The sequence below is a fragment of the Rhipicephalus sanguineus genome, unplaced genomic scaffold (assembly GCF_013339695.2).
Source record: "Rhipicephalus sanguineus isolate Rsan-2018 unplaced genomic scaffold, BIME_Rsan_1.4 Seq1237, whole genome shotgun sequence".
NCBI classification, from domain to species: Eukaryota; Metazoa; Arthropoda; class Arachnida; order Ixodida; family Ixodidae; genus Rhipicephalus; species Rhipicephalus sanguineus.
The window spans coordinates 12,825-34,628 of NW_023614542.1; the positions used below are offsets into that span (position 1 = coordinate 12,825).

Below are 21,804 nucleotides of genomic sequence, written 5' to 3' on the forward strand. Positions count from 1 at the left end.
GCGTGCACGCTTTGATGACGAGTTTCAAAGACAGCAAGAACCGACGTGAGGGCGAAAGAGCACGAAACAAGCCCCGACTAATTCCTGTAAAGGTTAATTGGGAAAAGAAGGCAAATTGAGTACATTATCCGACGCATGCAATCCAGTGACATTTAAGTCGCGCACTTATAGGCCGCACTTGGTGGAACCTTTCTTCGTTTAGAGAGATGTTAAGTTGCATTGCCTGAGAATTGAAACTTGACCTAGTTGGTACGGATTCATCATGATTTAAGCAGCGCACTGCAGTGCACTGTTAAATCAAGTTACATTGCCTATTCAGGCAAACCAGCCTGAACGGTGGTGTAGTGGTTAAGGTGCTCGACTGCTGACCCGCAGGTCGCGGGATTGAATCCCAGCCGCGGCGGCCGCATTTTCGATGGAGGCCAAAATGCCAGAGGCCAGTGTACTTAGATTTAGGTGCAGGTTAAGGAACCCCAGGTGGTCGAAATTTCCGGAGCCCTCCACTACGACGTCTCTCATAATCATATCGTGGTTTTGGGACGTTAAACCCCAACAATTATTATTATAGTCAGGCAAACCAGCCGGTGATTAAATGTCTTTATGAAACATTAAATTAACAAAATAAATTAATGTATGCTCGGTACGGGGAAATATATTTACGCACGGGCTGCACTGCTTCCCGTTAACACAGGGTTCGCGACAACACGCAGTCGAGTGATTGGGCGGATGCATGACAGCCAAGGTGCAGGAGCTACGTCAGCGGTGAGCATCGATACAGAAATGCGCGGCAGCGAAGGTCGAGAGAGAAGCCCGGAAAACGCATCGCTCCTTCACGTTCGAAATTTCGAGCACTGCACGCCCGAATGCGCGGCATAATTTGCGCGCGCAGGCGTGCTTTCTATTCGTTGCGTTGTCGGTGAAGATCGGCTGCCCAATTTGTGGGTTTTCCCCGAAGTGGGCGACCGGCGCTGGCTGTGCCTTCTCTCTTTCGGCCCTGCTTCGATGAAGAGGATATACTCCGCCTGTCCGGAGATCGGGGCGCGCCGCGCAAGATTATCCCGCACCAGACACGGAGTGGGGGGGATCGGTCATTAGCGAGGAGTGGCGGCCCAGAACCGGAAGGGGCCAACGCGCCCGCACGGAAACAAAAGGGCCGCGAGAATGGGGAGCGCGCCCTGTCGGCGATCGAAGCAGCCTGGCACCGATTAAGTCCGCCGCCGGGTCACATCTTCCCGCCGCCATTATCCTCAACCGGAAGAAGCGCTGCATTCCGACAGTCTCTCACCACACGACACCCCATCGGTCGCTTCCGACAAAAATCACCACAAAACAACTGTGGCGCTTCGTGCGTACGGCCTCCGATATTCTTACCGCTCTACTTCGCCTCTGCAAATATCCCAGCAATCACAGTGCGCTGACTTCCACAGCCCACTTTTTCCTCCCTTTAATTTTTCTTTTGTCACGCACGTAATAATATTAAGAAATGTATATCAACTACACCAAGATGAGCTCGCCGAGAAGGAGCGCACGGACGCGGCATTAAGAAACGTCATAAATACACGTTGTTAGCAACAATAACAAGCACGCTGCATTGCCGTGACACAGTCCCGACAAACCAATGAAAAAAAAAAAGAATTCTCGTGTACTTACACGCGGAAAGCGGACGCAATTACATTTACGAGTTCACCGATCAGTCTCTGTGTGTGTGTGTCTCCTTGCTTCGTCTCGCCTCGTTTTGCTCTTACGTTTTCTGGACCGTGAGTCCAGCCTGGAAGACGACAACGCCTTTGCCAGCGCACCTGCTGCTTTGGAGAACGGAGCAGCACTGACGTACGACGTGAAACAACAAGACTCCGAGGAAAAACAATATCGAGACGGGATACACAGTACGGTATCCCATACTGTGTATCCCGGCTATATATAGTATATAGTATAGAATGGTATATAGTATATAGTATATAGTATATAGTATGTATAGTATATAGTATATAGAAACTGGGAAGTCGGGCCATAGAAGACTGCGAAACGCGCGGTTCGCTTTCGAGAACACAATAGCTGGGCAATCTGTGCGGCAGGATGGGCGTTTCCTCGGCTAATCGCGAATAACGGTTCTTCCGAGGCGCACCGTTTCGCCTCAAATTACGTCTTCCGGCAGCCGCTTCGAGGAACAAAAAAAGAAAGGGGCTTCGGCGGGCCGACGACGATAAGCGCCAGATTGAGGCCGTGCCAAGTGGCCCGCCAACCACAACAAACATTCTCATCCAGGGAGCAGAACACGGACGGGAAGCCGCTGCTCGTCGTTCAATGCTGTGGCTTAATTCGGAACCCACGACTACGACGTACGTGACTTCGAAGCAAGGTTCCGTTTTCAGCTCTCACGCAAAGATTTCTAGACCGAAAGAAATTGTTTGCCATTCAGGCACTGTAAAAAGAAAAGGACACAGCGTGAGCTCCTCAAGAAACTGAGTACTGCATTATGAGAGACGTCATATGTGCTGAGCTCCACGTCCCGATCAGTGGCGTAGCCAGATCGTTTCTCTTTTCTTTTTTGGAGGGGGGGGGGGGGGGGGGGGGGGCGTTCGACACCCTTCATGCATGTTCTTGTGTGTGTGTGTGTGTGTGTGTGTGTGTGTGTGTGCGCGCGCGCGCGCGCGCGCGCGTGTGCGTGTGTAAATATGCAAAATAGTAAAAAATAAACTTTAAAAGGGTATGGGTCTGAGCTTGTTGGTAAGGCTTCATGGGTTCGAAACAGCGCGAAAAATACGAGGACACAGAAAGAACGAGACAGGACCAGGCGCTGAATGCTTTTTATTTGTGCGAACACGAATAAACACCCTTTTCACATGAGAGGAGGGGGAGGGATACCGAAAGAACGCATGCGCCCTACCCTATACATACAACGCATCAACGGTGCAGATAGGTAATCTCTTTGCCGGTTAACGCTAACGAAGGTAAATTGACACGTGCTGACCCGACGTTATGCATTACGAAGGCTTCATAGATTTCTCTCGGGCTCGGTGATCCCGGTAACTGCGAACGATGCGCGTCTGCTGGAAATCGGGGCTATACCCGCACCCATGCAATGAATCGCCAATTTGCTGCCGGTCTTCGCTCCAAGAGCCCGAGAAATCTATGAAGCCTTCATAATGCATCACGTCGGGTCAGCACGTGTCAGTTCCCCGTCGATAGCGTTAACCGACTAAGAGATTAGCTATCTGCACCGTTAATTTGATACGTTGTATGTATAGGGTAGGGCTATGTGGTTTCGGTGTTTATATTTCTTGAAAATCGGCGGGTTTTTATCGGAGTTTATATTTTTGGCGGAAATTCGGCGTTTATCGGAGTTTATTTCTCGTAAATCCCCAATTCTCCGAAATTCGGAGTTTTGCGTATAATTCTCAAAGGCCGAAAATTTTAGATCAATTCATATCTGAATACTAAAATATCAAAACACACGAAGCACATTTTATTTTTTCTGGAAGGTTTGAATGCACAAGAACATATATGCACAAGCGAAACACTTGAACTCAAAACACCTGTATTTGTGCGTTTAACAACCTTAGCTTAAAGCTTATTGTAAAACACGCAAGCATACTTTCTGAGATTGCTGTCAGTGATCGAAGAGCGCTCATTTGGAGTGACGACTCTCAGCTTTGAAAACGCCCTTTCAACGTTAGCGCTAGAAACAGGAAGCGAGGAAGCACTGGCCACTGGACATTGTGAAGTCTCCAAAACGACAGGGGTTCAACAATGTTACATATTTCGTAGCATTGACAGTTCGCAAAAACACTCAGGAGCTGGCTCATGTCGTAAGTTTAAAGAAGCACTAATTGAAAATAGACGCATAGGTTTGGAACGCGCAGGGCAGCTCATGCTTCACATTTGGATTCACTATTTGAACAGTACCAAAACGATTCTTTGGTGTACTGGAGTTGATCGCACAGGTTCCTCTCAGATGTCTGTCCCCACTTTTCGGCGACAGCATCGTAGTATCGTGAATGTCTGCGACACTCGTTAAGCGGTCATTCTCGTCAAGGAGGTCGAACAGACTTGCGAAATCTGATGCGAAGACCCCGGTTGGATCACGCCACTGACTGATGAGTGCGTGCAAATGAACCCCTAGTATGGGATAAACTTTGCGTACCAGGGTACTCTCTGCCTCAAGTTCCGTAATGATTGAGAGCACGGCACACGAATTGGTCTTCAGGCACCTCATCTTAACGAGCAAGTCGGGTACAGCTGCAGGCGATGAAATAAGACTCTTGAGCTTCTCAGACTTCGTTCCCTTGGCTTTGTCGCCTCCTAAGAAAGACAAGATGGCGCGCCAGTAGTCCAAAATATCTCCTAGAGCTTCATAAAACGAGAACCACCTCGACGGACATACGGTTTTCAGCGACTTCAAGGACATGCCCATGGCCAAGCACACAAGAAGAAACTTACAGCGCAGCTCCCGCGGCCACTTCCAACAGGGCAGGAAAGTGCACAACAGAATCTTGAACTACGTTAAACGAGCTCGTCCTGAATCCATCCTCCAGAGCATTGTTGAGTAGGTGGCACGGATCTTTGAAGTCAAGCACCTTGAATTCGGGGACGGAGAGTTGCAAGTCCTTGGAAGCTTCTGCATGTAGGAAGCTGAGTCGGAGCACAATACAACTGTGTCGCCTAATACAGCTACGCGCGGTAAACTTTAAATCGGTCAAACCAGAAGATGTACCAATGGGCGCTTAGAACTTGCCCTTTCGATAAAGAACAGAACCAGTATAATAAAAAGTTGGGTGAGTTGGTGTTGGTCCAGGTCATATTGACCCTTGAAATCGAAGCTTATCGGAAAAATTTTACCGGCGAATGCTTATCGAATTTTTTCGGATAAAACCGAAAACACGGAGCCCTATATATAAACTATATATATAAAAAAGCGGGTAGGGCGCTTGCGTTCTTTCGGTACTCCTCCCCCTCCTCACACGTGAAAAGCGTGTTTATTCGTGTTCGCACAAATAAAAAGCTTTGTTGGTAGTTCAGTGCCTGGTCCTGTCTCGTTGTTTCTGTGTCCTCGTATTTTTCGCGCTGTTTCGAACCCATGAAAACAGAAAGATATCGGGGTGTGGGGGTTCAACAACGGCCCCTCCCCCCGGTTACGCCAGTGGTATTGATGCTCTTCAACGTGCCCAGGGCGGTATTGTTTAAGTTAAACGCGCGAAAAGCAAAGAAGGGACATAGGGACACACAAAGCCTTATCACACAGACAAGAATACAAGAAAAGGCGCCAGAAAGCGGGACAAATCAGAGCAAGAGTGCGATGCTGTCACGCTGATGAGCCCTGTTTACCTGACACGTATGGATTCGTGCGCAATGAAGCGTTCAGTAGCGAATCGGCGCTCGCGTAGTCAGGATGCCCGTTCTTTCGGTGGCTTACCTAAGGGGGCCCCCTCCCAAGGATTGTTACACGCTTATTTATGTGTACGCGTTTTGTATGCGTCCTTGCAACACGGAGTGTCGTTGCAGGGAGCCAACGTTTCGACAACCTTCTTCAAGGCTGTCTTCGTGCATGCTTCCTACCCTCTCCACTAACAGAAACAGAAGAGGAGGAGCCTCCATCTTCCACCGTGCCTTGTTTGGATTTTGTGCGTCGAACAAACACACGCGCGAACTTACATAAAGGAAGGCCGGAAGTCCCCACCACACGGAAAAAACTTCTGGCTACGCCTCTGCTTTGTTTGCTTCGTGTAATGCCGCCAACTCGCCATGCTTGCCGTTCTAAAGAAGCATTTTGCTCCCATCAAAATGCGGCCGTCGTAAGCCAGAACCGAACCCATGTGACCAGGTGCTGAAGGGCGACTTCGCCACTGAGCTTGTGCGGCGGCTCAAAACTGTCCCGACGACAAAAAGCGGGTCGCAGGTGGACGTGCGACAAGAAGTCGCGAGCGTGTCTCTGTCGATGGGCGCTTTCAAAGGCGCCTTCCCTGTGCGCGAAGCGTGCCTCTTGGTTCAACAGATGCGAGTGTTTGGCTCGCGGCACCGTTTCAGGGTCGACGCCGTGGCGGCACAGGGCGGGACGAGCTAAGACGACATGACGCGGCCAATCCGAAGACTCCGCCGAGAATAAATTACGGTAGTTTGCGTGATAAGGACACCTTCCGTAGTAACACGAAGCACGCTGCCACTCGCGGGGAGAACAGTGGCCGGCGCTTCGCAAAAAAATGTATTCCCGATGCAGCGACCACGTGCCAAATATTTCCCGCTCGCAAGGTCGACCGACGGGGCCACGCGTGATACAACGCCTCGTGGAGGATTGCACGGAAGGGAACCATCAGCGCAGCGACAACAGGGCCACGAATTATGGAAGCTTTCCGTTCGAATTTGTCTGGCAGTGGGCCTTTGCTAACAACAAGTGCGGTATCACGGTGGCAAACAGTAGACAACTCCAAGGGGCTATTCAGAGGGCCGTATTCAGAAATATTTAAAACATGTACGAAAGATAAGTAGCACGTTCAGAATCGCGGCTCACAAACCCCTACTGAAACGATCCGTATATGCGGATCCGTACATACGGAATTATTGGAATATGGAAAGCCGCATGATGCGGAATCCGCATCTTACGGCAAGCCGTATCGTGCGGAAAGATGCGGACATCCCCAGCTTATGGAAAGTGCCATATCGTGCGGAAAGATGCGGACATCCCCAGCTTATGGAAAGTGCCATATCATGCGGAAATATGCGGACAACAGCAGCTTACGGAAAACCGCATAATGCGGAAATCATGCAGCTATCTGCCACATTATGCGAAAATCAGATGGACGTCCTAGACCTCGTGGAAAGCAACATAAGAGGCAATTGGCCATTCACGTTATTTGTAAAGCTGTACTGTGTAGAAATCGTGTGAATATTTCTCTCTTAATGTTGCATGAAGGTGAAATATGATTGCTATCTAGACACAGCCTTGATGAGCAAACAAAGGCTTTTAGAAGAAACAAATGTGTTAAGAAGCCACTGAATTAATATGCTGGACATCATAAGCTGCAGTCATACTGCAACGAAATAATGCAGGGTTTTATGTAATAGAAAAAGACACCAGCTAAAACTCTCCCTGCTTAGGACGGCATAAAATTTAGCTTTTGGTAAAATTCAATAAAATTAGCCTTCACATAAAGAAAGAATTTACATGCTCTTCAAAACCAGCCCCGCTGCAAGGACTAAAACTTGTTTTATATAGCACGTTCTAGCTGTGTCAATTTGCATACCTCAATTGATTGTTCAAATGAGGTCACCTTGCACCATCACTTCACGAGTTGTATCTCACCCATGGAAAGATGGTGCAAAACAATGTGCAACAACAGGAATTTAAAAATGAAAACTTTATAATGAATAAATTAATATTCATGCCGTTTTGAAAGCCTCACACTGGAATCATTTCTTAAGGACTTTAAGCAGGTCCCCCAAATGGCGATTGAGATTCCGGTGGCGCTGTGCCTCCAGGACGTTGCTTGGATGCACCTTGAGGTGTTCTCCGTAGGCATCTGCATGCATAAATCATAAACACATGATGTCAGACGCACATGTAAGCAGCTTAGTTCACATGCAGAAGAAATAACACACAGAATGATGCTGAAAAAGAAATGCACATACTGCTTTTTTATGTATTTGTGTGAATAGAAAAGGAAAGTGCACGAGTGAGCTCCAGCGCATGCAAAAAATGTAATGGCATGCTTATTGCATGGAAAATAACTAGGTGCTTCTTACTATTTTGAACATATTTATGTGTAGTAAATCTGTTGAAATCTCATTACGTAAAACCTTGAATTAAATGTCTTCTGTATACTAACAAAAACTTTAAGTATTGCCAGTAAAAGCCCTAAATGAGCATTTAGTAATGTGTACATGTGCATTTACTTCCCTTAAACTTTAGTTTGTCTGCAATAATACCATCTTGAACAGCTTTGTAACATGAAATGCTGCAAGTTATGAAGCTGAAAAAGCAGCACACAAGTAGGCAGGTCTGTGCCAGCCAGACCAAAACAGCCCACCAAACAGAAATAGGCATAAGTGAACGGCAAGCTTTAAAATTAATTAATTCGTGTTATAAAAAAATTGAACACAACTGCACAATGTGGAGCATTCTCTATCAAAAGCATATTAGCACCATTATAAACAAAGGTAATTTATTGGCATACTCAAGACATACAGAAAGTGAATTGCAATTGAGCTGTATGGCAGCATAGGTGATTTCCCCTACACAAAATCAAATTTATTATGTGAACTCTGGCAATTATAAATCAAAATTATCACACTGTTGGAGACTTGAAAAACCAAAAAGTACTTGCGTTCATGAACACTGATGATATATCCAATAGAAAGATCGACTAGAGAAATATTTAACCACCTATCCACAAATTTCTAACACACCCCTAGAAAATACCTAATCGGCGCTTATGACACAGCAGTGTAATGTCATTGTTACAGGAACGACATGGAATAGCACCCCGCTCGAGCACAATGAGAGACTAATCTTCAAACTCAATTACACAGAAAAAAACAAAGCACGAAGCAAAGCAAAGCAATGGACATCTGGCAACCTAACTGCCATCGCAGGACGGGAAGTTCAGAGTGCGCATTACTAGGGAAGAACGATAATAAAATTTGGTTGACAGAATTAGTGCTGCAGTCGTAATGCAAGTAAGTGCAACATCTGGTTAACCCTAACCAGCATAGGAAGAAAAATTATAACACTGAATCCCGTGATCAAAGGCCACGAATGCTGTAAGGACTGTCTGTGGAACGAGAAGAAACATTTCAAATGGCTACAATAAAAAATTATGTTTAGTTATATTTCCTTTTTGCCAGTATCTTCAACTTTTCAATGTAAACATGTGCCCCAGTCTAAGGTGCATAAAATATTTATGTACACTTCACACCATTTATAACGCAATCATTCACAGTGCAGGACCGGTTATAATGCAGTTTTTTCTGAATTCAGCATACCCTCCCATAAAGCACCACGTATACACGCATGCCGCTTACTGTGCAGTCCCCCCACATGAAACACCGGTTATAAGGCGGCTGCCGCAAAATTCTCAGAGACACGGAGCGAGTGCGCTTCGTATCAGCCTGGGAGAGAAGAACCACAGCGTTATGAAGGATGAGATGCAGAGCGAATGAACAGGAAACAGTGGAAGAAAAAAAAAGAAAAACGAGGGGGGCATCATGGTGTGAGGAGGGGGAGTGATTGCCTAGACAACAGAAAAGCCTTTGCTCCCTTTGCTCTGGCTGCTTGTGTGTGTGCTGCGCTATGAAGGGCCACCCGTGTCTGCATGAAGTGCACGTAACTGCTGTTTGGCTCTTCGGTTTTCTGTCGGGAAAACAGTCTCATCATAGAGTGAGATCTTGTGCGTGCGACCTCTATTCCCCAGCAAGTGATAATGTTTTGAGACACGACAGAGCTTTTGCCTTTGCCACCAGCAGGTGGACTTACAAGCTTGGAAGACTCTTTCAGGATAGTTGGCGTGACTTTCCCGATCGCGGACCGGAACTTCGTTTCACACCTGCTGCCCACTGTTTAGGACAGGAGTGCAACATCTTCTACGCCTGATATCCGTGTTGTTTGGGGCAAACTCCCACAAGCTAGGCCTAACGAGCACTAGCTACCTAGTTGTTAGTGTCTGCAGACAATCAAGGTTGCGGTTTGGTGCCGAGTCAATGAAACGTTTTGCAGTTGTTGCATTCAGGAGTGACTTAAATCTTCACCGAAAACTAGGGAGTGCATGTGCAACACTAGATTGGTGGTTCATGGTTGCCACTGTGTTTTGGACATCGCCCCCGGAATTTCAATAACCTTTCGACGTATACTTTCTGGCTAGTGTGGTACCACAACGAAGTTCGCATAAATGTGGAGGTCTGAAGAGTTAGTCAGCGGCTTTCCACTACGGCACTCTTTCTTTTTGTTTTCTTGTTTCCGCGTTCACTATGTCGACACTGCAGGTCCGCAGACATTAACCTTTCAACATTGGCAAATTTACGCCCAAGTTGCATGCCTAGATAGTCGGAATCATGCGGGTGCCTGTTGGTCATGTTTTTCAGATGTACAGCCTTCCAAAAATGTTTTGTTTACAGGGCAGTACCGCTTATAGTGCAGATATTTGCGACTCTGGCAACTTGTTATAAGTGGTCCATGCTGTACCTGGTTTATTCAATGAATGTGCTGATATGGTTTTTTTGCAAATAATGGCTATTTACGCATCATTTATCTGTAACGAGACCGTTTGACCAGTATGCCACTGCATCTGATTCACTGGATGTGATTGATGGATTATGTAGCATTCATGAAGCAACGGATACCCAATTTTTCACCATACGTGCTGACCCACCAAGGTGCTTATGATAACAAGGCCAGGCATACATGCAGGGCCTCCCGTGAGTAAAATTTCAGCATTTAATCTATGCTAGGCTCATTTGTGCTCTCACGCCCGGAATAAAACTCAAGTATAATGCAAAATGTTGGCAGCTCTAGAAGAAAGTGACATAGCGAATTTTTCCTGATGCATCTGAACATTTACCGAGACGACAAAGCTACAGTAGTCTGTGGCGGCAGCCACAACCATGTTGAAACTTCTGAACAGCTGCACCACTTGGGGCCACTAACAGCACCGGTGAAAAGTCGACACTACCTGGCTAGAGAAATTACCACACTTGTCACCCCTATTCCTTCTAGCCAACGCGGCTGAATCTCACCCACTATTCAGCACATGTGACAGGACAAAAACAAAACCACCCAGGCACTCACACTGTAGAGCATGAAGTTCCTCTGGGGCTTGTCACCTCTTTTCTCCTTGATGAAACAGCAGCATAGTGCACTGGTAATGCACTACTGGCACAAGTTTTCAATGCACCACAGTGCCCTTCCTGCTTGTGTCACAGAGAGCTTGGGGTCCTTGGTCTCTTCTGGAGACCACTGCCACTTCTGGTTTTCTGCTTAAGATCAACCTGCACAAGGTCGTAGATGAGGTCTTTAGAATTGTAAATTATAATATCCGAATTTCTGCAGCAAAAGAAAACACTCCCATTTTCCAGAAGGCCTATTGAGGCATCCTTTCTTAAAGTTAAGGCCCTGCATTTGCAACCTCATTTTTAGTTCTTTTTTTTTGAACCTGCGCTTGACTTTGAAGGTGTTAGTTCACTACACACTGTATGTAAAAAAAAGCTCATCCAGCACAACCACAACCCTAACTGGACAGGGAAGCAACGTTAGCTGGATGCTCTGGATGGCTTCTTTAATGAAATGGCTTACGTTGACACTGATGGTGGTACTACACTGAAAAATATGCAAAGATTTATTAATCACTAAAGGGACCGACAACTGGCCAGAACGTGTGATTAGATCCTGGCGGAAATAAAAAGATCGTGAATTGCAGGGCATGCTTTTCGCAATTTGAGTAATATTACATATTTAAATTGCGTTTAAAGGTAAAAAAAACAGTATGCCATGCATCCTAGCAGAAATTGCCTGATGTGTTATCGAGTCGTTCTGTTTGCTGTACATAGTTTGATGCTTTAATGTGCACCATAATTAGTGCTCAAAATTACACTTATTATAATGTTACCTATCCCCGTCCTATTCTGTGCTGCTTACTAGGCAAAGGAGTTGATGCTAATAAGCAGCGTTGGCTTCGTGTCAACTAGTGGGACATGTCGAGCCATGGCACACGCATGCGGAATGCACGCATGTGCACCAAACTGCAGTGCATAAACTCGTACCGCTGTCGTGTTGACCTCCCACTGTTTGCCGCCTGTGTTGTGTGTACACAACTTCATAGTAGCCACAGATCCAAAAATTCTGAAAATGTTTCACAGCACTTTCAGCGTTACTATTCCATTATGAAGACAGTGACTAGTTAGCTTTCCAGTGAACTAAAGAGAACAAGTACCACAAGAATTGTTAAAATGAGTGTCCTGCTTAACACAATCTGCTCTGCATGAGCTGAATTGTGAAATGGGGACCTATGCTGGAAAACACGCAGAGCTCACGCCAAATATTTTAAGTGAACCAAGTTTTCTGTTGAACCTCCTTGAGCAATTTTTGTATTTCTAGCCTTGCTCGTTGCATGTTTTTCGTACTGCTATAAGACCTGTAATGTCTAGCTTATGTAATGCTGTACGAAAATGAAATTCAAGATTGCTCAATTCAAAGCTAACCAAGTGCGTTCAGCACCACTTCCTGTATCCCTTTCTCGTGCAAGTGGCAGAATGACTGATCCTGCAAACCATATCTTACTTGCATGCGCTACAGGAGCCAACTCTGACACTGATGCATTCTGCTGGTTTCTTCAGATTACGAGGTATCTGTGGAACAAACAACAGAAAATCTACAAGTCACACGGGGTGACAGGTGGTGTGCCCCCCCTCCGTCCACATGCACACACCCCCACACACACAAACACAGAAACTTATTAAAAAGGGACCAACTCGCACACAGTTAAGATGAACGGGATTCAGTGTTTCAGATAGGTAGCCTGACAAAGGAAGGATATGCACTATCGATGCTTCTTTTGACCACCAAGAGATGAGATGAGTTAAAAAGGGCAGAAGCTATTTGTTCCCACATAGTGAGTATGGCCCGGATGTTTTGTTAGAGTGAAACAAAAACTTGTACACATACTTTTAGAGACATGTAAACGTATGCAGCCTGTAATATTAAGTACTATTATTTTTGTCACATTATGCATTACTCAAGCGCATTGCCTACTGCTTCATGCCTACCACGACATATGTTAAAAATAAGTTAGCTGTACAGTCAACAAAGTTTTAAGAGCATTCATAATGTTATCCAAAATCAGCTTATATCCACTGGGTAGGTAAACCATTCGCCTAAAAGGAAAAGGCATATCAAAGCGATTTTCAGTAATACAGGGCAAAGTAGTAACAACGGTTTCTTTGTTTAAAAACCCTTCTCATTATAGCATGCAAGCAAAGCACCTGAACGGAATATTTTATCCTGCTTGTAATGTGACCGCTAGATGACATCTATCCACGTCTTAGTTGCATGGTATCTGCTTTGCATTCAAAGAGAGTCTTCACCTGAGCTTTCCTGCGAAACTTTTCCTAATATGACACTTTCATTACCATTGATTCATTGTGAACGGGTTTCGTTAGAGCAGTATTAGCAGTTCAGTTATTTACAGGTTTGCGATTGCTGGAATTGGACTAGTGATACTGAGTTATTTTTCATCTTTTTTTTATTGTTGATATGTATACTCCGTCCCACAAACTGGTTGCAGCAGGGTGGAAGCTATGAGGTGTAAGCAAGCTATGTGTTTTCGCAGCGAAACATAATTCTATAAGTAATTGCATTAGACTTCTAAATCACCTCTGATATTTTTTTAACATTTCAAGTAAATGTGCGCATCGAGTTCCGAATGTCATCACGATCAACAATGTCAACTGTGGCAGCACTACGAGCCGCGGGCGCCTTACAAGTTCCCCCTAGAAACAATCTCTTCTCCTCTCTGGGCCTTTCGGCAGTGCTGCTCCTCAGTGTTACCGCGATGTCAACATTTTCATCTGCTCAGCACCCACAATGCCTGTTTGTCCGCTCACCGCTCTTCCTCCTGGCATGGTGAAGAGGAGCACTCGGCCAGGAAGAGAGACGAGCTGACAAACGAAGCACAGAGAAGGAAAAAGCGAAACCAGAGAGGGCCTCTTTTGTATCATCAAACACGTGTAACTCCACTTTTACGGCACAGTTTCAAAAAATTCTCACGGTTATGTGTTCGTTGTAGACTTATGCACAACTGCAAAACCACAACTATATTTTGACCTCTGGGTGGTTTAGGGGCAGTTTAAAGTGGCAAGCTTGAGACATTTGCATTTGTTTGGCAATGATTTGTTACAGTGATATTTGATATGTTAACCTCGTTTCGAATGTACGTTGTGTTCCTTTATTGTATATGTAACCACCAGTAACCGTGGTTACGAAGCAACATGGCACAGCCTATGCAGCCATGACCGCCCACTTCAATCCGAAGTCGTGCTTGCTGCTTGCCCACAACCATCAGCCACAAATAAACGGTGAAGTCAGCTATAGCTATGAACCACGTTACGCTGAGAACAAAGCATCAGGTGTGTTATGTCATTATAGAGATCAGTGGTTTGTTTATCACACTTCTTAAGCCTTGTCACCAAGAACTTGAAAGTACATTGCGGAAACAATGTAAAATAGTCACAAATACATTGCTGTCGAAGCATGAGGATGCAAATATAAAGCAAATAGAAGTGCCACTTTAAAAATTAATAATAATAATATCTGGGGTTTAACGTCCCAAAACCAAGATATGATTATGAGAGACGCCGTAGTGGAGGGCTCCGGAAATTTCGACCACCTGGGGTTCTTTAACGTGCACCTAAATCTAAGTACACGGGCCTCAAACATTTTCGCCTCCATCGAAAATGCAGCCGCCGCGGCCCACTTTAAAAATTACAGGCCACACAGTGCACGATGACAAATTGATAAATTCAAAGTGAAAGGCACGCGCTTCAAGTGGTGCTGCCATGTTTTCGTTTTCCTTGCTCTGCTACCACCTTACTTTACTCACCCAACACGTGTGCAGAGATGCCATGAAAACACCAAGCAGCTGATGCAACATGGATGAACACATCTTCAGGAATTTCCGCCCTTCCTACTGGCAAAGCCACCCTGCAGCCTCCACAGTGCTGCAACCAATTTCTGAGATGAGCATAGTTTGCATAATGTTTTTCAGTCACAGATATACGTGCAAGACACAGCAGCATTCTATAGGGAGCTTGCACCAATGGTGGCAATGAGGTAGAACCAGTTTTGTTGTCACAGCCAGATGAGCTGGCAATCGGGGAAGCGCGTGCAGTTGTGGGTTGTAGTAGTTGCATGCGAAGTACGGCAAAGTTACAGTCACAGAAAGATGGTTGCAACGTCTTCAAGATGCCGAAGGTGCGCCTCAGCGAGTACAAGACGAAGGAACTATCAGAACAGTACCAGAGTGGATGGCTTTAGCGCATAGGCAACCCTGACAAGCATCACGTATGTCCTCATTGCTTCCTTTTAGGTAGGCAAATCATGCTTGGCTTTCGTTAGCTCTGTTTTGTCCACTTACACACAAATCATATCAGGTTCTGCTGCGACGATGCAGGACCGTTGTGGCTTCATGTGTAAGGTCCCTTTTTAACGAGGCATTCACTGTTTCTGCAACTGGGTACAGATGAAATAAAACAATGATAAAATTAATATTTACCAGGAGTTAGAGTGTCCTTACAACTTGCTCATGTCATGACCACAACGCTATCAGCCCCAACTTTTCTGGTAGGCTTGTGTAACTAGCCGCTTCTCACAATGTTGTGGCCTAGAGCTGTTTATGACTTCACTGCTGCTGCATGACAAAGCTCGACAAAACATAATACAAGTAATTCGCAAATGTCCGAGGCGTTGAGGCGTGGCCACAAGTTTACGTACATGATGCAGTCGGCTGCATGAAGTGCGAACGGGTGAGCATAGATGGCTTTTTTAGTTGTATCGTAAGGATCCTTCCAGAAGAGTGCTGCTGAGTACATATTTACTGACTCGTGCTCCTTGCTTGGAACTACTGTCAAAGATTGCAACCTCAATGTCATCAAGGAGATCACACCAGTATGTACTGTACTTGCGCTTCTTTCCATGAAGCTACCGCACGCGCTCCCAGAAAAGCTTTGCGAAGTCCCTAAAGAGACCGAAACGTTTCGGTAGCGTTAGGGACCGAAACAGAGAAACTCCGAAAGCCAAGCATAGTTTACCTACCAGAGAGAAAGTGCTAAGAATAGACGTGATGCTTGTTGGGACTGTCCTGTGCGTGAGCCATTTACCACGACACTGCTCAAAATAGCTCCTTGGTCTTGTGCTCGTTAAAGGAGTACTGACACTATTTTGAGACATCGAAAAAGGGACATTTTTTGTTTCTTCCGTATGCAGCGTCAACGCTGTCCACACACCCGAGTTGAATATGTGTAAAATATTCTAATTTGACTTGGAAGTTTTCGTCGCTGAGCATCTGCAAGCCAGCCCCACGGCAATGGACATTATCCCGACGAGTCAAGACAGCTCCCCTGAGTTAGCGAGTTCTGCATCCTGCATGCAGCCTAAATCACAGAAATCACTGTCAGGGCCACTGGACGACAATTTGCTCATCGTTGCTTACGTGCACAACGACCAGATGACGGTTTTGCCCCTAGTACGTCGCAAGTTTCTGTATCCCCGTGACGTCACACTGCTATGAAACGTCACTGAGAAGCCGCCCCCTCGATATCGAAATGGAATGTGTCTTTTAAAGGTAGCAGTAATTAAAATATATACGATGCATTCCCAGGCACCACAATACTCGTTTTAGGTTTCTCGACACCAGTATTTTTTTAGAGCAACAATACGAAAATTTTTAAAATTCGTGTCAGTACTCCTTTAAGAGCACAGGGTAAGGCAAAATTTTAAAAAAAAATCACTTTTTTGTTGTTTGCAATTTGGGAAGTGTGTCCTTTTCTCCATATTTTGCATATTCGTGCTTTTCTTTGAATGTTTTTTTTTTTTTGTAGCTGAGAACCTCATTTTCCGGAAGCAAGTAGTGAGTGAACACGCACCCAAGACAAGCGCCTCGTATGCACTCAGCGCTTACAGTCCATTTTCTGAAATTGTCAGCTAACTTTCTGCATGCCTAATTTTTCAGCAAAGACAATCCGAAGATGCTGTGTGCGTCTTTATTCACATTCTTGGTTCAGAGCGCGTCTATTCAAACAATTTTAGCTCCTAGTTTCATCACACCTTGTGTCTGTCGTGCCAATCGATACGTTGAGATGCTGAGGATAGAGAAAGCCTTCAGCGACACTATATTTCGTGGCAACTAATTCAGTTGTCTTGTAACTGCGAATAAATGCTAGCGACGTACTGAGGTGCCGAACACTGAACCATCACACTCTTCGTCATTGAATCCCACCCTTTTCAGCGTCCTTCAAGGCAACTCGCGCACAGGGCGACAACGGGTACGCTCTAATGGACATCAATATTATTTGTGATGCAATTAGACAGAACTGCGCAAGCAAACTGTGTGGTGCAAGTGTTGAGCTAATCCGAATTGTGTCGCAAAGTCCTTGCACTTTGTTAGGCTTCAGAGTCTTAAACATTGCGACGATGGATGCTTTTTTTTTCATCTAATGATGGCAGTATCACACATGCCGAAATTCTGAAATCATTAGGACTGAAGCCTGGCCAAAGCACAGTAAATTTGCTGAAAGAAGTTGACCACAATCGACGATACATTGTGAATAGAGCTGCATAACAGCTCACATAAGAACTGCACAAGGGGACAAATTCGGCCTTGTTGGTAAGACGTTAGGAAAAATTAAATTTAGCGCAAAATGACACAAGGACGAGAAGGGAGGACACAACACGTGCGCTAACTTCCAACAAGATGGTTTATTTCAACCGAAGCACAAATATATGCAGTGGTGATGGTCAAACGCTACAGCCAGATGTCATGCGCAGAGAACTTTTTTGTCATTCTGATTTTAACAGGAGACGTGCAGAGAAGTGATAGTTTCTTATCATAACCTTTTATACAAGCTATGCGCACCAACCACAAAACTAATCCATGTTCAAAAAATACAATTCTTTTTCTGTCGGAGACGGCGTGCTTACACAATCGCTACCCAACTTTGTGATTTGGGTGGCTTCTACTATTAGTCTTGTTAGTTCATCACGGTTGGCCAATAACACCTTGGTGTTCCCAAAACCCGAGGCGCACCCACAAGCTCTGCAATGCATCCTGAGCCAGCCATCGTTACCCTTCTTCACAAGGCTGAAGTGCTCTCGTAACCTGTCATTTAGACAGCGCCCCGTCTGTCCTACGTACTACTTTCCGCAAGAGAGGGGAATCTGATACGCCACCGCCTCTTTACAGTCCACGAACTGAGTCCTACTGCCACACAGCAGTGTAATGTATTCTACTACATGCTGGCTGCACATTTATGTATAAAACGCGAAACTCTGACAGAATATGAAGTATCACATTGTGCATGCAAGTTTTCATAACCGTCAGATGTCCAACGTGGACGCTGGCTGGTGCAATATTACTGACACGCGAAGGCGACGTGCATATACACACAAAGATTCTTTTAACACCTCTCCCTACACAAGGCAAACACACGATTACGTTTAACTAGCTCAAGCCAGCGTTCAAGCGCATAATAAACACTTCACCGTGAATGTAGGCTCATTATCACATTTTAAGTGTTTGGCTAGGTGAATTGAGCCACGCTACGAATTATATAGCCCGCGAACGTGAGCAAAATGCTGCCCAGCAGCAAATGGCGCTGCAGGCTTTGATTTATCAACAACAAACGAAGCAAGCGCCACTTGCGTCCTGCTGACTGCAATGCACATAAGAAAAAATCGATCATCACACACATGCATGTTCTCGCAATTCTCGCGAATTCGCTCCCGTACGGCCGTGCCGATGCGCCATGGCTACGCTCAGATCAGCGTAGTCGAAGCGAATCGGAAACGCGCACAATGTCGTCGCTCGCAAAGGTGCGTAAGGCTCTTTACGACGCCACGTCCGAGTGCGGTAACAGAGCCTTGCGCCGAGTAGCATGCTTTACATAATAAGCTGTCCCACTTACCTTTAGTTTCTTTCGCACTGGCGTGTAGCAGGTGGCCGCGGGTGTCAGCCATGGAGTCATTCGAGCGCCCGCACATTTCGTTGATTCCTTGAACGACTCGTACTTCATCGGCACTCCGAGAACAGCGGGAATCGCGTGCAATCTTTGCACACCGCACAAACGAGGAACGAAGCTTCCTTACGTAAATTTAATGCTTTTACCTTCAATCTTTTTGTGGATGAGAACACACGCGAGACGCTCGCAAACAAAGGCAAATAACATCTGGCTTCGGCTATGGATGGATCTAGCTTGAATTGTTGTTCGTGAGAAAGAAAAAGAAAACGTCGCCGTGTAAAACTGTTAGAGAATGCATGTTGTTGGGCAAAATAGTTAAAAAATAATGATGTTTTCAAGAAAAATTTATACGAGAAAAGTTATATACTTTTTCAGTAGCTTTTTTTTTTTTTTGTTCTAGCAGACGACAGGTTTCTACTGCTTGTACCACGGACGTAGTAGTGCGGCTTTACGATCGATGTTTGCCGCCGAAGCAAAACTCTACAGTAGTTGTATGTCCGTCCTCAGTGAATAGCAGGATGACTCCAAAGCAGTAACACTTTTACGTAATGCAGTATGTGATCTTGCAAGGCATGATGTTTCGTTGCGTTGAAGCAAAGGGAAGCAAGCCGGCGTGATCAGCTGATGTCGCCGCTGCGCTCGGCACTGCCGTGTGCTTCATTTCCCGCGCTGAATTCGTGATCGAGCGAGACAGCCACGGAGGGGAACACAGCTAGACGCACGGGTTAACGGCGTATCATTCCAGTTTCGCGCGATGGCTGACTATTAATCGCAAGAGAGCCTCGGGGAACAAGCTTCAACTGCTTGTGTAAATTACATTGCTTGTGTGTAAGCATCCGTGTCTTCATACGCGAGCGATCGGCAACCTATAGTGAAAAGATACGAGAAAAGTGTGAGGCGTAGATACGGTCCCAAAATATATGCCCGCAATAATAAGTATGATCTCATAGTGTACCTACTATGCTCCAGATAGCGCGTAAGCACTTTCATCTATTAAATTAGGAAGATGTCATGACCTGTGTGCGGGTGGCGTAGCAGGCTGGAGTAGCAGGCTCACGCGTAGGGATCACGACTTGTTTACGTGGGTTCGAGTCCTACTCAGTTAATGCTTTTCTTTTCTTTTTTTTTTTCATTTACATTGATGTACTGCTATTTCTGTTAGCGTGTTGGGAGCTGAAACTTAAAAATAAAACAAAAAACATTAGGTTAGAATATGTGTGTGGCACTGTGTTTGCTTGCACATCGGTTATTTTTCGCTTTTTTGGCATTATACACTTGACGATATTGCAAAATAAGGACTGCAAAAAGGGACCGAGCTAAACAAAAAACTAGGGGTACAAAGTAAAGTGATAGAAAGTGTACCTCGCTAGCAATTGAGAAGATGATGCACTCGGGGCCCCGCGATTGTGCTATCGCGCTCCACTCTTTAAGGTGAACCTCGAGCATCCTCACTTTATTGCACTCTCTAGCTGTGTTGCACATGTGTCTCCACGCAGCCATGATCTAAATTCTAAAGCCTTTGTTGCGTCTCCAAACTTATTAAAACAGGCACTTAAATTTTATCATATAACATGCCATTGCAAGCATAATCTGCAATGCGGGCTGAAACAATGCTACTGCAATTTCTCAAAACAACCCAGTTCTGTACGTGAGTATCCGTGCATCAATGATGAACACTGTTATGTGTCCATGCACATCAGTTGGGCTCTTTTTCTGACCAGTGACCCCCCCCCCCTTCCACTGTTGGGCAACAAATCAGTTCAGCCTGGTTAACCTCCCTGCCTTTCTTTCATCTTTTTCGTGTCTAGACTCATTGTGTATTAGAAAGTAGAGCACAGGCAAATTTGCTTTATTTGTCTGTACTTAAAATTGGCCACTTGATAACTTGCATGAAAAGTATAACCAAGCATCTCGACATGTGGTTTGGGATCTTCAACAGGGAGCTTCTGTATGACGATGCATATGTGTTATTGATCACCTGTGATTTGAACAACGTCCACACTTGCTCGCACATACAACATGTGAATAAATGAGGCACTTGTTCAGCCACATAACCTAATGATAAAGGTATTACAGTAGCAAGATCAGAAGTGCAAGATTGTCACTTTTGGTGATAGCTTTCTCTTGAACAGATGTAAGTACATGAATACTACCTCTATGGCTGAAATACGTAAACAGATCTGTGCACTAAGACTCTCTGTACACTAGATGGGAGAGAGTGAAGCTCTTTACCAAAAACTGAATACGTTTGACTCTTACATAAAGTTTTCGTACGCATGACACTGTGCACACACGTGGCACATCGTGGAAGAAAACGTATTTCACCAAAACCAGACTCAGAGAAGTTTAAATGGCATCATATACAGGACACACAGGTAGCACTACTAGTCTAAACCACGTACACTTGCTACCTCAAATTGGGATCCCTGAGATACATTTAGTATGATCCTTTAGGCAGAAGTTAAGTGCGTGCAAGTTACATATTAAGGTGACTCTGAGTATGCTCTCATGACGTATATAATGCAGGAAGTACTGCCTAATACTGCTTAAGGCAAAGTGCTTGTTCAATGTGAACCTTTTCAATTAGCAAAAGCCTACAGGTCACCGGGCCTTCTTTGGTTGAAGTCTTTGTTGGTTTAATACTAAGAATACCAGAAGTTCAATAACGCACACCTATGACAAATGAAGAACCGTGTTCATGAAGTCATTTTATGACAATATGAACGTGTCTTTGTTGCGAGTGCCAATGTGCTGCTACAAAGGTTAAACGAATAATTTCATGCTGTGCCGCACCTAAATAACGTCATTCACTTACTTTAGGACATCCTACTACAGCCCACCTTGTAAAGTTTCTGGGTAGCCAATCCATGAATATATACAAATATTTTTCTCAATACTAAACTCACTTCTGTCGAACTTAATCACTTACAACCATCTTTGTGTATATATAGGTCTCTTACCTACAGTAGATATGACGACTACGGCTTGGCATACTACTCACTTGTGAGTACACACACTCATTTGAAAAGCATGACTGTGAGTACGAGTGAGTGATGAGGGGTATGAGCAAAGCTGAGTATGAACGTAGTACAC

At 45.1% G+C, this 21,804-nt stretch overlaps 1 long non-coding RNA gene across 1 annotated transcript; it reads right to left on the reverse strand.

Annotated features, from left to right (window-relative positions):
- Positions 1-7,381: 7,381 nt before the first annotated feature.
- LOC119376497 (uncharacterized) lies at positions 7,382-18,896 on the reverse strand. The gene is made up of 4 exons (XR_005180582.2): positions 18,658-18,896; positions 14,580-14,697; positions 10,775-10,974; positions 7,382-7,514 (listed from the first exon to the last, which is right to left on the reverse strand). It is a non-coding gene; the product is annotated as an uncharacterized LOC119376497 (long non-coding RNA).
- Between the last annotated feature and the right edge of the window lie 2,908 nt (positions 18,897-21,804).